Below are 15,066 nucleotides of genomic sequence, written 5' to 3'. Positions count from 1 at the left end.
TACAAGTTCAATCCCCCAAACTCTTCTAGTAAGTGTAGTTGTTGCTCAGTTCTGCTCTGTTTGTTATGCAGACAGATTTGAAAGAGAAGGGCAGTAGGCGGGGTCATGCAAATTCCACAGCAATGGAGAACCCTGGGATGCCTGCCTGTGGTGGAATAAAAAGTAAAATCTATGATCAAATGGTCCCCAAATTAAAGCATTCCTTGGGTGGTGTTTGGGGAGGACATTGGCAGGGGTTGGGCTACAAGTTCATGGCGCTCGCTGTAACCGCAATGTCAGTGCAAAGGAGTGACTTGCTGGTTTCTCAGCACTGGCAACTATAGCCTGTTTGTGGAGGCCGGAGGCTGTCTGTGTAAGTGAGCGGACACACAGACGGGTTTTCACTTTTATTATAGATTTAGATTTAGATTGGATTTAGATTTAGATTAGATTTAGTTTAGATTAGATATAGATTAGATTAGATATAGATTAGATATAGATTAGATATAGATTAGATATAGATTAGATATAGTTTAGATATAGATTAGATTTAGTTTAGATTAGATTTAGATTTAAATTAGACTTAGATTTAAATTAGACTTAGATTTAAATTAGACTTAGATTTAAATTTGGTTTAGATTTAAATTAGATTTAGATTTAAATTAGATTTAGATTAGATAGATAGATAGATTTAGATTTAGCCACTAATTCTGACTAATCGTAGAGAGGGGCTTGGCTCACTGGCCAGCGTGGGTGTCGATGAATGAGGTTCCTTTTATTGAACAGAAAAAATAACAAAGTGATTGAGGGCATTTTCTGGCCCTACCCAGGAATGCTATTGTCTTATGAGATGAACATGGCATGGCCCCTTAAGAGGGCTGGGCTGGAGATTCCAGACCCCAGAGAAACAAGACATCATATATGAATACAATCATGCAAAATGACAGAGGATGGGTTTTGGCTGTAGAAATGCTGATTCCTTCCAACGCGAGCGGTCCCATTCATCAAAGGCGCAGGGTGGTGAAATTGGTTCTTCCCCAAGGGTCAGGGAGAGGTGATCTCCCCCGCCTGAATAGAAGTATTGTGTTGCAATGTCCAGGTAAAGTCCAAAAATATAGCTGAAACTGGGAACTTGATGAGGAAGTTCCCAGCTTAGCTTATTTCCCCCAGGCTATGCAATTGTGTGGGAGGCAAGACATCTTTGGATTCAGGAACAAGGTTTCCCCCAAAGAGAAGGAATGGGGTTCTCAGGAGCATAAAACATTAGGTTAACACAACATATAGGCCAAATAGGAACATATGGGGGGGGGGATGGAACATTTAGGGCAAATTATATACATGAGAGACATGGTTTTCCAAAGTACCTTTAACAAGCCAGGCTCCCCAGTAAGTCATAGCCAGGGGTAATCTTACTTACTTACTTAGGCGATCCCTCGTAGTTCGAGGATGATGGTCCTCCGTCTTCTCTATCTTGGGGATGGATCTGTAGGTGGCTGAAGAGACTTATTCTTGACCCGCATGCTCTCCCTTCCGCAGTGAGGACATAGGATTCCAGACGGAAGGTGGTCTCGGTCAGGGTTGGCTTGGCGCTCCTTCCTCTTGGCATATTTCTCCCTTAAGCCCTCCATTCTTGCCTCTTCGAACTCCGCAGCACTGCTGGTCACAGCTGACCTCCAGTTAGAGCGCTCAAGGGCCAGGGCTTCCCAGTTCCCAGTGTCTATGCCACAGTTTTTAAGGTTGGCTTTAAACCCATCTTTCAATCTCTTTTCCTGCCCACCAATATTACGTTTCCCGTTCTTGAGTTCGGAGTAGAGGAGCTGCTTTGGGAGACGGTGATCTTTGGGCATTTGGACAATGTGGCCAGTCAAGCAGACTTGATGGCATAGGAGCATCGCTTCAATGCTGGTGGTCTTTGCTTCCTCAAGCACGCTGACATTTGTCTGCCTGTCTTCCCAAGAGATTTGCAGGATTTTTCTGAGGCAACGCTGATGGAAACGCTCCAGGAGTTTGGTGTGACGTCTGTAGACCGTCCACGTTTTGCAGGCGTAGAGCAGGGTTGGGAGGACAATGGCTTTGTAAACAAGCACCTTGGTCTCTCTATGGATGTCCCGGTCATCAAACACTCTCTGCTTCATACGGAAAAATGCTGCACTCGCAGAGCTCAGTCGGTGTTGTATTTCAGTGTCGTGTGTAGACCGTCCACGTTTTGCAGGCGTAGAGCAGGGTTGGGAGGGGAATGGCTTTATAAACAAGCACCTTGGTCTCTCTATGGATGTCCTGGTCATCAAACACTCTCTGCTTCATTCGGAAAAATGCTGCACTCGCAGAGCTCAGTCGGTGTTGTATTTCAGTGTCGATGTTGACTTTTGTGGAGAGGTGGCTGCCAAGATAGTGGAAAGGGTCAACGTTTTCTAATGTTACACCATTAAGCTGTATTCCTGGCCTTGCAGAGGGATTAGCTGGTGCCTGTTGGAAGAGCACTTTGGTTTTCTCGATGTTCAGTGAGAGGCCGAGCTTCTCGTCTGCTTCTGCGAAGGTGTTGAGAGTGGCTTGTAGGTCTTCTTCTGAATGCGCACAGACTACGTTGTCATCGGCATATTGGAGTTCTATAACAGATGTTGTGGTGACCTTGGTTTTGGCTCTCAGTCTGCTGAGGTTAAACAGCTTGCCATCTGTCCGATAGATGATTTCCGCTCCGGTGGGAAGCTTCCCATCAACCAGGTGAAGTATCATAGTGATGAAGATGGAAAATAAGGTGGGGGCAATAACACATCCCTGCTTGACACCTGATTCCACCTTAAATGGGTCACTTTGGGAGCCGTTGCGGTCCAAGACTGTTGCCATCATGTCATCATGGAGGAACCGTATGCATTCATGCATTATCAGTTTGCAAAAGTACGCATTAAAAGGCCAACGACAATGCAATTGCGGTCTTTGCAAGAGCGCAAGGAAGATCGCCTTCCATAACTCTCTCATCCCAAATTAACCTCAAAAGAATCTGTAGCACTTTATGTTTTGAGTTTACAACTTGTAATGTGCACTTTGCTAATCTACTATTACAACCTCACTGTTTTTAATAAGTGTGTTTTTATTCTTTTTGGTTAATGTGCAAATATTGCAATTGGTGCATATTATTGTTTATTGTGTTGTATATTGTTATTGTTTTGTATTTGATATTTCTGTGAGCCACCCCAAGTCCTCTCTGAGGGAGATGGTGACGGGATACAAATAAACTTCTTCTTCTTCTTCTTCTTCTTCTTCTTCTTCTTCTTATTATTATTATTATTATTATTATTATTATTATTATTATTATATATCTCTATTTAGACTCTCTGCTGGAGAATCAAACTCAGAGAATAAGGAGAAATTGCATACCCTTCTACAGGGTTCAGATAAAAACTATTTTAAATCTGGCCCTTTTTACGCAAAAAGCGCTGGCCATTTGTGAGAAGATGGAAGCTGAGAGCTGACACATTATTGCCACTATCTGAGAAATATGCACCACAGTAAAGGTTCAAAACAAATCAAAGTCTCTTGGACCGGGCCTCCTGGCTGGGAACTGTAAATGACTGCAACATTTGTTACAAACTGAAGCTACAGCCAATTGACTGCATTTACATCCTGAGGAGTCCTATAGAACTACTCCAAGACTACAGAGACTTTGATTTGTTTTGACTCCAAGCCAGGTTTGAGCCAATTGATTTGACCACTGATATATTTAGTTTTACAGCATATTACATGCCATTTTGAAGGGACTGAATGTACACATACTGTGTCGCTAACAAACTTTAGTTGGAGTCTTGTTGATATACGTCTGATATATGTTTTATACTGAAAACTGCTCTGTGTAGCGATTAAATCTGAATGATTGCAGTCTAAAAATCTTTATACTCTGTAAGTTATGACTGTGTGCCACTACAGCTGACAGAATTGGATCATCAGCTGTATTATTATTTGTATTATTGTTAACATTATTATGTATATGATGCTCTAATATACATATTGTGTTCTACGTTTTGAACCTTTACTGTGGTGCATATTTCTCAGATATTGTTTAGAATAGACAGCTGTGTTTAGTTATTATTACATTATTGCCACTAACAAAATCCAAACTTAAAATTTACTATGGACAAGATACTTGTTTTACTTACCCCTGTCCTCGTTCAAACCTTACCTTAGGATATTACTAATTTTAACCTTTTTACTCTGTATTTGTACACTTATCCAGGAGCGGGTTATTAGGCCGCAGGTCGGGATGTTTTGTATCTTTACATGGTTTTATTGGATGTGACTGCAAACACTTGAGCCAGAGTTTTGCAACGGGCCCTTGGAAGCCTGGGGTAGTTGTATGTCTTTCGGGTTGTGTGGCCATGTTCCAGAAGTATTCTCTCCTGATGTTTCGCCCACATCTATGGCAGGCATCCTCAGAGGTTGTGAGGTATGGATAAACTAAGTAAGGAAAGGAAAGAATATATATCTGTGTAGAGTCCAGGGTGTGGCAAGAGTCCTTTGTCACTGGGAAGCCAGCATTAATGCTTCAGTTAATCACCCTAATTAGCATTGGAAAGGTTTTGTCTCTTGCCTGGGGGGCATCCTTTGTTCAGTCATTAGCCGTCCTTGGGGCTCCTCTGCCCTCAGAGTGTTGCTTCCCATCTACTGTTTTGATTTTTGAGTTTTTTAATACTGGTAGCCAGATTTTGTTCATTTTCATGGTTTCCTCCTTTCTGTTGAAGTTGTCCACATGCTTCGTGGATTTCAATGGCTTCTCTGTGTAGTCTGACATGATAGTTGTTGGAGTGGTCCAGCATTTCTGTGTTCTCAAATAATATTGGAATAGGGTTGTTGTATGTCTTTCGGGCTGTGTGGCCATGTTCCAGAAGCATTCTCTCCTGACGTTTCGCCCACATCTATGGCAGGCATCCTCAGAGGTTGTGAGGTATGGAGAAAACTAAGCAAAGAGGTTAATATATATCTGTGGAAAGTCTAGGGTGAGAGAGGTCAGGGTGAATGTTGTGTAGTTAATCACTTTAATTAGCATTGAAAAGCTTATCTGCTGTCTTCTTCCTGCCTCTGGGGCATCCTTTGTTTAGAGTCGTTAACTGCCCTTGGTTGATTCATGTCTGGAAATCCTCTGTTTTCAGAGTATTGCTTTTTATTTACTGTTCTGATTTTTGAGTTTTTTAAAACTGGTAGCCAGATTTTGTAAAACAGAGGATTTCCAGACATGAATCAACCAAGGGCAGTTAACGACTCTAAACAAAGGATGCCCCAGAGGCAGGAAGAAGACAGCAGATAAGCTTTTCAATGCTAATTAAAGTGATTAACTACACAACATTCACACTGACCTCTAGGGTAGACTTTCCACAGATATATATTAACCTCTTTGCTTAGTTTTCTCCATACCTCACAACCTCTGAGGATGCCTGCCATAGATGTGGGCGAAACGTCAGGAGAGAATGCTTCTGGAACATGGCCACACAGCCCGAAAGACATACAACAACCCTGTGATCCCGGCCATGAAAGCCTTCGACAACACAAATATTGGAATAATGGGAAGACCCTTTTCGGCCACCAGGCGGCGCTGTGTTTCCTTTCTCTCTCTCTCTCTCTCTCTTTCTTGGCCGGACCTTGGCCGTGTGCTGGGCGGAGCGTGGCCGGAGGTCCGGCAAAGGAGGAAGAGGAGGAGGAGGAAGGGCCGAAGAGAAGCCCGGTGAGCCCAATGGGTCGGGGGAAAGGGGGAGGGCAAGGCCGAGGGACCCCCGCCCCTTCCTCTCCCCCCAGGGTCTGTGTTTTGTGCCCCCGAAGCCATCCCAAGGCCATAGAGCAGGGGTCCCCAAACTAAGGCCCGGGGGCCACATGCGGCCCATCAAAGCCATTGATCCGGCCCCCTCCACCGAGGAAGGCATGCGCCTTTCCCGCCTCCGCCCTCACCCGGGGCGCGCCTTCCAGAGCTTTGCTTGTTTATGATGGTGTCTTCATTATTATTTAATTAATAATTAATTATCAAGGTGGGGCTTGGCTAGTGCTTTTGGTGCACAAAGGCAGGAGGGGGTTGGACTAAATGGCCCAAGGGGTCTCTTCCAACTCTCTTTATTATTATTATTATTGACACAAAGACACAGTATAACAGAGTAAATGAAATATATATGCTGGATTTCGTATCACAAAATCACAAGTCGAACGCTTCCCAAGTGTCTAGGACTGTGTGATGTATTATTATTATTATTATTATTATTATTATTATGACACAGCAAACAAGATAGATATGCTGGATTTCGTATCACAAAATCACAAGTTGAACACTTCCCAAGTGTCTAGGACTGTGTGATGTATTATTATTATTATTATTATTATTATGACACAGCAAACAAGATAGATATGCTGGATTTCGTATCACAAAATCACAAGTTGAACACTTCCCAAGTGTCTAGGACTGTGTGATGTATTATTATTATTATTATTATTATTATTATGACACAGCAAACAAGATAGATATGCTGGATTTCGTATCACAAAATCACAAGTCGAACGCTTCCCAAGTGTCTAGGACTGTGTGATGTATTATTATTATTATTATTATTATTATTATTATTATGACACAGCAAACAAGATAGATATGCTGGATTTCGTATCACAAAATCACAAGTTGAACACTTCCCAAGTGTCTAGGACTGTGTGATGTATTATTATTATTATTATTATTATTATTATGACACAGCAAACAAGATAGATATGCTGGATTTCGTATCACAAAATCACAAGTCGAACGCTTCCCAAGTGTCTAGGACTGTGTGATGTATTATTATTATTATTATTATTATTATTATTATTATTATTATGACACAGCAAACAAGATAGATATGCTGGATTTCGTATCACAAAATCACAAGTTGAACACTTCCCAAGCGTCTAGGACTGTGTGATGTATATTATTATTATTATTATTATTATTATTATTATTATTATTATTATTTCTATTATTGTATGACACAGCAAACAAGATAGATATGCTGGATTTCGTATCACAAAATCACAAGTTGAACGCTTCCCAAGTGTCTAGGACTGTGTGATTTTATTATTATTATTATTATTATTATTATTTCTATTATTATTTCTATTATTGTATGACACAGCAAACAAGATAGATATGCTGGATTTCGTATCACAAAATCACAAGTTGAACACTTCCCAAGTGTCTAGGACTGTGTGATGTATTTTCGGATGATGTGCGCAGATCCCAGTAGGGTGGCCTTTTGCAGTTGGCAGATCGTGATTTTGTCAATGTATTATTATTATTATTATTATTATTAACATTGAGGCTGGGTGGCCATCTGTCAGGGTGCTTTTTTGTGCTTTTTGGTGCACAAAGGCAGAAGGGGATTGGAGTAAATGGGCCAAAGGGTCTCTCCCAACCCTCTTTGTTATTTCTATTATGATTATTATTAACATCAAGGCTGTATTTGTTCCCATTTGTTTGTTTGTTTTTACTTCAAAATGAGGTATGTGCAATGTGTACAGGAATCTGTTTATAGTTTTTTTAAAAATTATAGTCTGGCCCTCCAACGGTCTGAGGGACCGTGAACTGGCCCCCTGTTTAAAAAGTTTGGGGACCCCTGCCATAGAGTTTGGGGAGGGGCCTCCAAAGGGCATCTAGTCCAGCAAAGCCTCTGCTCGCAAACCAGGCATGGGCCGACTTGGGCCCTCCCTCCCTCCCTCCGGGGGTTTTGGACTCCAACTCCCACCATTCCTAACAGCCGGTAGGCTGTTAGGAATGGTGGGAGTTGGAGTCCAAAACCCCCGGAGGGAGGGAGGGCCCAAGTCGGCCCATGCCTGGTTTGCAAGCTTTCCTTATCTTTATTATTATTTGTGTTGTTATGTTTATAATACCCAGACCCCGCTTTTTTTCTCTCCACAAAGGAGAGGAAATAGCGAATATTGTCAATGAGTATCTGGTTTTGTTTGAAGTGTTTACAGTTGCAAGGTTTCGATACTTTTGTTGCGTCTTTCGAACTGTGAATGTGAAGTTGATGCTCCCAGTGTGCAGCCAGGTTTGTTTCCACTGTTGCAAGCAGGCGGAGTGGGATACAGATAAGACAACAATAACAACAACAATGCTAACAACAATAATATTGTGCCGTCATACCGCTCTCTGTGCTTTGGGACCCTGGGATTTATAGTTTGGTGGAGAACTAAAGAATTTTTTATTTAGTTCTGCTTTATTGACTATTCTAAAGCCTTCGACTGTGTGGACCAGGGGTCCCCAAACTAAGGCCCGGGGGCTGGATGCGGCCCTCCAGGGTTATTTACCTGGCCCCCGCCCTTAGTTTTATAATATAATATTTTTATATCAGTTTTAATAATATATATTGTATATACATATAATATTGATAAAATATTGTTATACAATATAATACTAATAATAATACCATATAATAATATTAATTATATGTTATATATTACATATACAGTAATATTACAGTATAGTGGTATAGTTCAATATCGTAATATATAATGCTAATATTGTGCTATGCTAATAATATAATTAAATATATAATATATAATATAATAAAATAATATAATAATGTATGTACATACAGCTGCTCTGAGTCCCCTTCAAGGTGAGAAGGGGGGGATAATGGTAGTAAATAAATAAATAAATAAATAATTTTTGACTTAGGCTCGCCCAAAGTCTGAAATGACTTGAAGGCACACAACAACAACAACAACAACAACAACAATAATAATTAACTTGACTATCTCATTGGCCAGTAGCAGGCCCACACTTTCCATTGAAATCCTGATAGGTTTATGTTGGTTAAAATTGTTTTCATTTTTAAATATTGTATTATTCTTTAATTGTTATTGTTGTATTGCACTACAAATAACACATATGCAGTGTGCATAGGAATTTGTTCATTTTTTTTTTCCAAATGATAATTCGGCCCCTCAACAGTCTGAAGTATTGTGGACCGGCCCTCTGCTTTAAAAGTTTGAGGACCCCTGGTGTGGACCATAATAAACTGTGGCCTGTTCTTGGTGGTCTGGGGAGACCAAGTCCCCTTGTCTGTCTCCTGAGAAATCTGTATAAAGACCAAGAAGCCACAGTCAGAACAGACCACGGAACAGGAGACGGGTTCAAGACTGGGAAAGGAGTGCGGACATCAGGGCTGCGTCCTCTCACCCTCCCCGTTCAACTTGTACGCAGAACACATCATGCGACATGCGGGGCTTGAGGAATCCAAGGCTGGAGTTAAAATTGCTGGAAGAAACATGAACAACCTTATATGCAGATGATCCCACTCTGATGGCCGAAAGCGAGGAGGAGCTGAGGAGCCTTATCACCAAGGGGAAAGAAAGAAGAAAGTGCAAAAGCTGGGTTGCGGTTAAACGTCAAGAAAACCAAGATCATGGTAACGACACCTATTGACAACTGGCAAATAGAGGGAGAAAACGTGGAGGCAGTGACAGACTTTATATTTCTAGGTGCAAAGATTCCTACAGGCAGGAAATCAGAAGACGTTTCCTTCTTGGGAGGAGAGCCATGGCCAACCTGGACAAAAGAGTGAAGAGCAGAGACATCACACTGGCAACGAAGGTCCACATAGTGAAAGCAATGGTCTTCCCCATAGTGACCTATGGATGCGAGAGAGAGCTGGGCCATAAGGAAGGCTGAGCGAAGGAAGAGAGATGTTTTTGAAGGAAAATCCTGAGCGTGCCTTGGACCTTGGCAAGAAGATCCACCCAGTCCATCCTCCAGGAAATAATGCCCAATGGCTGCTCACTGGAGGGAAGGATATTGGAGGCAAAGCTGAAGTATTTTGGCCACATCCTGAGGAGACAGGAAAGCTTGGAGAAGATCACGATGCTGGGGAAAATGGAAGGAAAAAGGAAGAGAGGCCGACCAAGGGCGAGATGGATGGACGGGATCCTTGAAGGGACTGGGTTGACCTTGAAGGAACTGGGGGCGGCCACGGCCGACAGGGAGCTCTGGCCTGGACTGGTCCATGGGGTCACCAAGAGTCGGAGATGACTGAACGAGTGAGATGACAACGACGAACTGCAGCACTAGGCCTCTCTGGTGGGAAATCCCAATTTTACCCCAAGGGACAGAGCTGTTTGCAGTGAAAGCAGTATCAAAATGAAACAGTTGTGCAGTGCGGATGAACCCAGGACACCAAATGGTCAGATTACTCTCCATGAGAATGTTACTGAGCCATTCAAGAGTAGTAGTAGTAGTAGTAGTAGTAATGGGTTGCTGTGAGTCTTTTGGGCTCTATTGCCATGTTCCACACAGCCTGAAAGACTCACAGCAACCCAGTGATTCTGCCCATGAAAACCTTCGACAATATAATAATAATAATAATAATAATAATAATAATAATAATAATAATACGAGGGTTGGATGAAAAGTAATGCCTCCACCTTCATAACTCCTCAACAGATGGCAGTCCTGGTCTACGGCAGGGACTGTCTTGTTGAGTAGACTCTCCTCTACATTAAGTTCCATTTGGTGGGAAGCCTTAGCATTGAACGGTTGTCTTGTTTTGTTTTGTTTTTTGTGTGTGTCAGGAGCAACCGGAGTTGCTTCTGGAATGAGAGAATTGGCTGTCTGCAAGGACATTACCCAGGGGACATTGCCCGGATGTTTTGATGTTTTTACCATCCTTGTGGGAGGCTTCTCTCATGTCCCTGCATGGAGCTGGAGCTGATAGAGGGAGCTCATCCACGCTCTCCCCAGGTGGGATTCGAACCTGGCAGCCTTCAGGTCAGCAACCCAACCTTCAAGTCACAAGGCTTTTATCCCCTAGGCCACCGGAGGCTCCGGTTGTTTTGTTAAAGTGCGAAGTATGGAACCCTGCGCAGACGGGGAAGCCTTACCATTAAACGGTTGTGTTGTTAAAGTGCAAAGTATGGAATCTTGCGCATACGGTCGGTCAATGCGACTTAAGCAACGTGCAGTCACTGAATTCTTAACAGCAGAAGGTGTCACCCCAAAGGAGATTCATCAGAGAACGCATGCTGTTTATAGGGATTGTGTTGATGTGAGTCCTGTGCGTCGTTGGGTGAGTAAGTCAAAAGATGTTGAGGTGGGAACATCTTACTTGTATGGCAAACAAAGGTTGGATGTCCTGTGACAGCAACCACCGAGTTTCACAAGCAAAAGGTTGACAGACTGATTCATGACGATCGTCGTATCTCTATTCACTTTTCCACATAATCACCAGACAATTTGATATATTTCTGCTAGCGATGAACAAGTTTTCTGAAGCCATCATGGAAGAAGTCAACACTCAGTTTCTGCAACTGTTGTCTCACAGTGCCCATTGTGCACAGATCTTCCAATAGCCAAGCAAAGCCATAATGTGACCCACACGTTCTTGTGAAATGCCGACGATCCTTGAAATTTCTCTCTGAGGGATACGACGATTGTCCTGAATCCATCTGTCAACCTTTTGCTTGTGAAACTCGGTGGTTGCTGTCACGGGACATCTAACACTTTGTTTGTCACACAAGTCAGATGTTCCCACCTCAACATCTTTAACCTTACTCACCCAACGACGCACAGGACTCACATCAACACAATCCCCATAAACAGCTTGCATTCTCTGATGAATCTCCTTTGGGGTGACACCTTCTGTGGTCAAGAATTCAGTGACTACATGTTGCTTAAGTCACATTGACCGACTGTCTGCGCAGGGTTCCATACTTCAGACTTTAACAACACAACCGTTCAATGCTAAGGCTTCCCCGTCTGTGCAGGGTTCCATACTTTGCACTTTAACAACACAACCGTTCAATGCTAAAGCTTCCCCATCTGCGCAGGGTTCCATACTTGGCACTTTAACAACACAACTGTTTAATGCTAAGGCTTCCCTGTCTGCACAGGGTTCCATATGTTGCACTTTAACAACACAACCGTTCAATGCTAAGGCTTCCCCGTCTGCGCAGGGTTCCATACTTCTCACTTTAACAACACAACCGTTCAATGCTAAGGCTTCCCTGTCTGCACAGGGTTCCATATGTTGCACTTTAACAACACAACCGTTCAATGCTAAGGCTTCCCCGTCTGCGCAGGGTTCCATACTTCTCACTTTAACAACACAACCGTTCAATGCTAAGGCTTCCCCGTCTGTGCAGGGTTCCATACTTTGCACTTTAACAACACAACCGTTCAATGCTAAAGCTTCCCCATCTGCACAGGGTTCCATACTTGGCACTTTAACAACACAACCGTTCAATGCTAAGGCTTCCCCATCTGCACAGGGTTCCATACTTGGCACTTTAACAACACAACCGTTCAATGCTAAGGCTTCCCCGTCTGTGCAGGGTTCCATACTTTGCACTTTAACAACACAACCGTTCAATGCTAAGGCTTCCCCGTCTGCACAGGGTTCCATACTTGGCACTTTAACAACACAACCGTTCAATGCTAAGGCTTCCCCGTCTGCGCAGGGTTCCATACTTCTCACTTTAACAACACAACCGTTCAATGCTAAGGCTTCCCCATCTGCACAGGGTTCCATACTTCGCACTTTAACAACACAACTGTTTAATGCTAAGGCTTCCCCATCTGCACAGGGTTCCATACTTGGCACTTTAACAACACAACCGTTCAATGCTAAGGCTTCCCCATCTGCACAGGGTTCCATACTTGGCACTTTAACAACACAACCGTTCAATGCTAAGGCTTCCCCGTCTGTGCAGGGTTCCATACTTTGCACTTTAACAACACAACCGTTCAATGCTAAGGCTTCCCCGTCTGCACAGGGTTCCATACTTGGCACTTTAACAACACAACCGTTCAATGCTAAGGCTTCCCCGTCTGCGCAGGGTTCCATACTTCTCACTTTAACAACACAACCGTTCAATGCTAAGGCTTCCCCGTCTGTGCAGGGTTCCATACTTCTCACTTTAACAACACAACCGTTCAATGCTAAGGCTTCCCCGTCTGCACAGGGTTCCATACTTCTCACTTTAACAACACAACCGTTCAATGCTAAGGCTTCCCAGTCTGCGCAGGGTTCCATACTTCTCACTTTAACAACACAACCGTTCAATGCTAAGGCTTCCCTGTCTGCACAGGGTTCCATACTTTGCACTTTAACAACACAACCGTTCAATGCTAAGGCTTCCCCGTCTGTGCAGGGTTCCATACTTTGCACTTTAACAACACAACCGTTCAATGCTAAAGCTTCCCCATCTGCACAGGGTTCCATACTTCTCACTTTAACAACACAACCGTTCAATGCTAAGGCTTCCCTGTCTGCACAGGGTTCCATACTTTGCACTTTAACAACACAACCGTTCAATGCTAAGGCTTCCCCGTCTGTGCAGGGTTCCATACTTTGCACTTTAACAACACAACCGTTCAATGCTAAGGCTTCCCCGTCTGCACAGGGTTCCATACTTCTCACTTTAACAACACAACCGTTCAATGCTAAGGCTTCCCTGTCTGCACAGGGTTCCATACTTTGCACTTTAACAACACAACCGTTTAATGCTAAGGCTTCCCCGTCTGTGCAGGGTTCCATACTTTGCACTTTAACAACACAACCGTTCAATGCTAAAGCTTCCCCATCTGCACAGGGTTCCATACTTGGCACTTTAACAACACAACCGTTCAATGCTAAGGCTTCCCCATCTGCACAGGGTTCCATACTTGGCACTTTAACAACACAACCGTTCAATGCTAAGGCTTTCCCGTCTGTGCAGGGTTCCATACTTCGCACTTTAACAACACAACCGTTTAATGCTAAGGCTTCCCCATCTGCACAGGGTTCCATACTTGGCACTTTAACAACACAACCGTTCAATGCTAAGGCTTCCCCATCTGCACAGGGTTCCATACTTGGCACTTTAACAACACAACCGTTCAATGCTAAGGCTTCCCCGTCTGTGCAGGGTTCCATACTTGGCACTTTAACAACACAACCGTTCAATGCTAAGGCTTCCCCGTCTGCACAGGGTTCCATACTTGGCACTTTAACAACACAACCGTTCAATGCTAAGGCTTCCCCGTCTGTGCAGGGTTCCATACTTGGCACTTTAACAACACAACCGTTCAATGCTAAGGCTTCCCCGTCTGTGCAGGGTTCCATACTTGGCACTTTAACAACACAACCGTTCAATGCTAAGGCTTCCCCATCTGCACAGGGTTCCATACTTGGCACTTTAACAACACAACCGTTCAATGCTAAGGCTTCCCCGTCTGTGCAGGGTTCCATACTTGGCACTTTAACAACACAACCGTTCAATGCTAAGGCTTCCCCGTCTGCACAGGGTTCCATACTTGGCACTTTAACAACACAACCGTTCAATGCTAAGGCTTCCCCGTCTGCACAGGGTTCCATACTTGGCACTTTAACAACACAACCGTTCAAGGCTAAGGCTTCCCCGTCTGCACAGGGTTCCATACTTGGCACTTTAACAACACAACTGTTCAATCCTAAGGCTTCCCGCCAAATGGAACTAACTGTAGAGGAGAGTCTACTGAACAAGCCAGGACCTGCCGCAGACCAGGACTGCCATCGGTTGAGGAGTTACGAAGGTGGAGGCATTACTTTTCATCCAACCCTCGTATTAAAATGTGAAATGCAGATTAAAATTCATGACTTAATATTGACTGGAATGAAGCGAAGGGAATGGAATTGCCTGGCTTTTTTAAAAAAAGAGGGGATTACAAAAGGAACAACAACATGGAAAATAAGCTTTAAGTAGAATTAAAGCTTATCCGGTATTAAAAGTCTGGTATCAGAATTAGCCCGGAAGGGGGGGGGGTACATCCACACTGTAAGATTGGTGCAGTTTGACACCACCTTATCTGCCTTTGCTTCAAGGCTTTGGAGCCCTAAGAGTTGGAGTTTGTAGTTTAAATTATTCTGCAAAAAATATATGGAAAGTCAGCATCCGAAACAGTAGCCACATGATTTCATTGCCTTGCGCCATGGCGATTCAATATTGTGCAATGGGTTTTCCAGGGTGATATTCCCTCCCTCCGTTGCTATTTATTATTGCAACCATGTGGCTTTCCATCATACTCAAGAGAACAAAATCCAGGCTGTAAATCCAGCAAGAGGGAAATATAAA

The 15,066-nt window shown here is 43.4% G+C and overlaps 1 protein-coding gene across 1 annotated transcript in view; it reads left to right on the top strand.

Moving 5' to 3' along the window:
* Positions 1 to 5,601: 5,601 nt before the first annotated feature.
* Positions 5,602 to 15,066, top strand: part of LOC107983803 (uncharacterized) — a 38,551-nt gene continuing 29,086 nt past the window's right edge. Inside the window, exon 1 of the mRNA XM_062981271.1 lies at positions 5,602 to 5,689. The gene's annotated coding sequence lies outside the window, so the exon portion shown is untranslated. The remainder of the gene's footprint in view (positions 5,690 to 15,066) is intronic.

The sequence above is a fragment of the Anolis carolinensis genome, chromosome 5 (genome assembly GCF_035594765.1).
Source record: "Anolis carolinensis isolate JA03-04 chromosome 5, rAnoCar3.1.pri, whole genome shotgun sequence".
Lineage (NCBI taxonomy): Eukaryota > Metazoa > Chordata > Lepidosauria > Squamata > Dactyloidae > Anolis > Anolis carolinensis.
The sequence above is the reverse complement of the archived record's forward strand: the minus strand, read 5'-3'. Positions and strand labels throughout refer to the sequence as shown.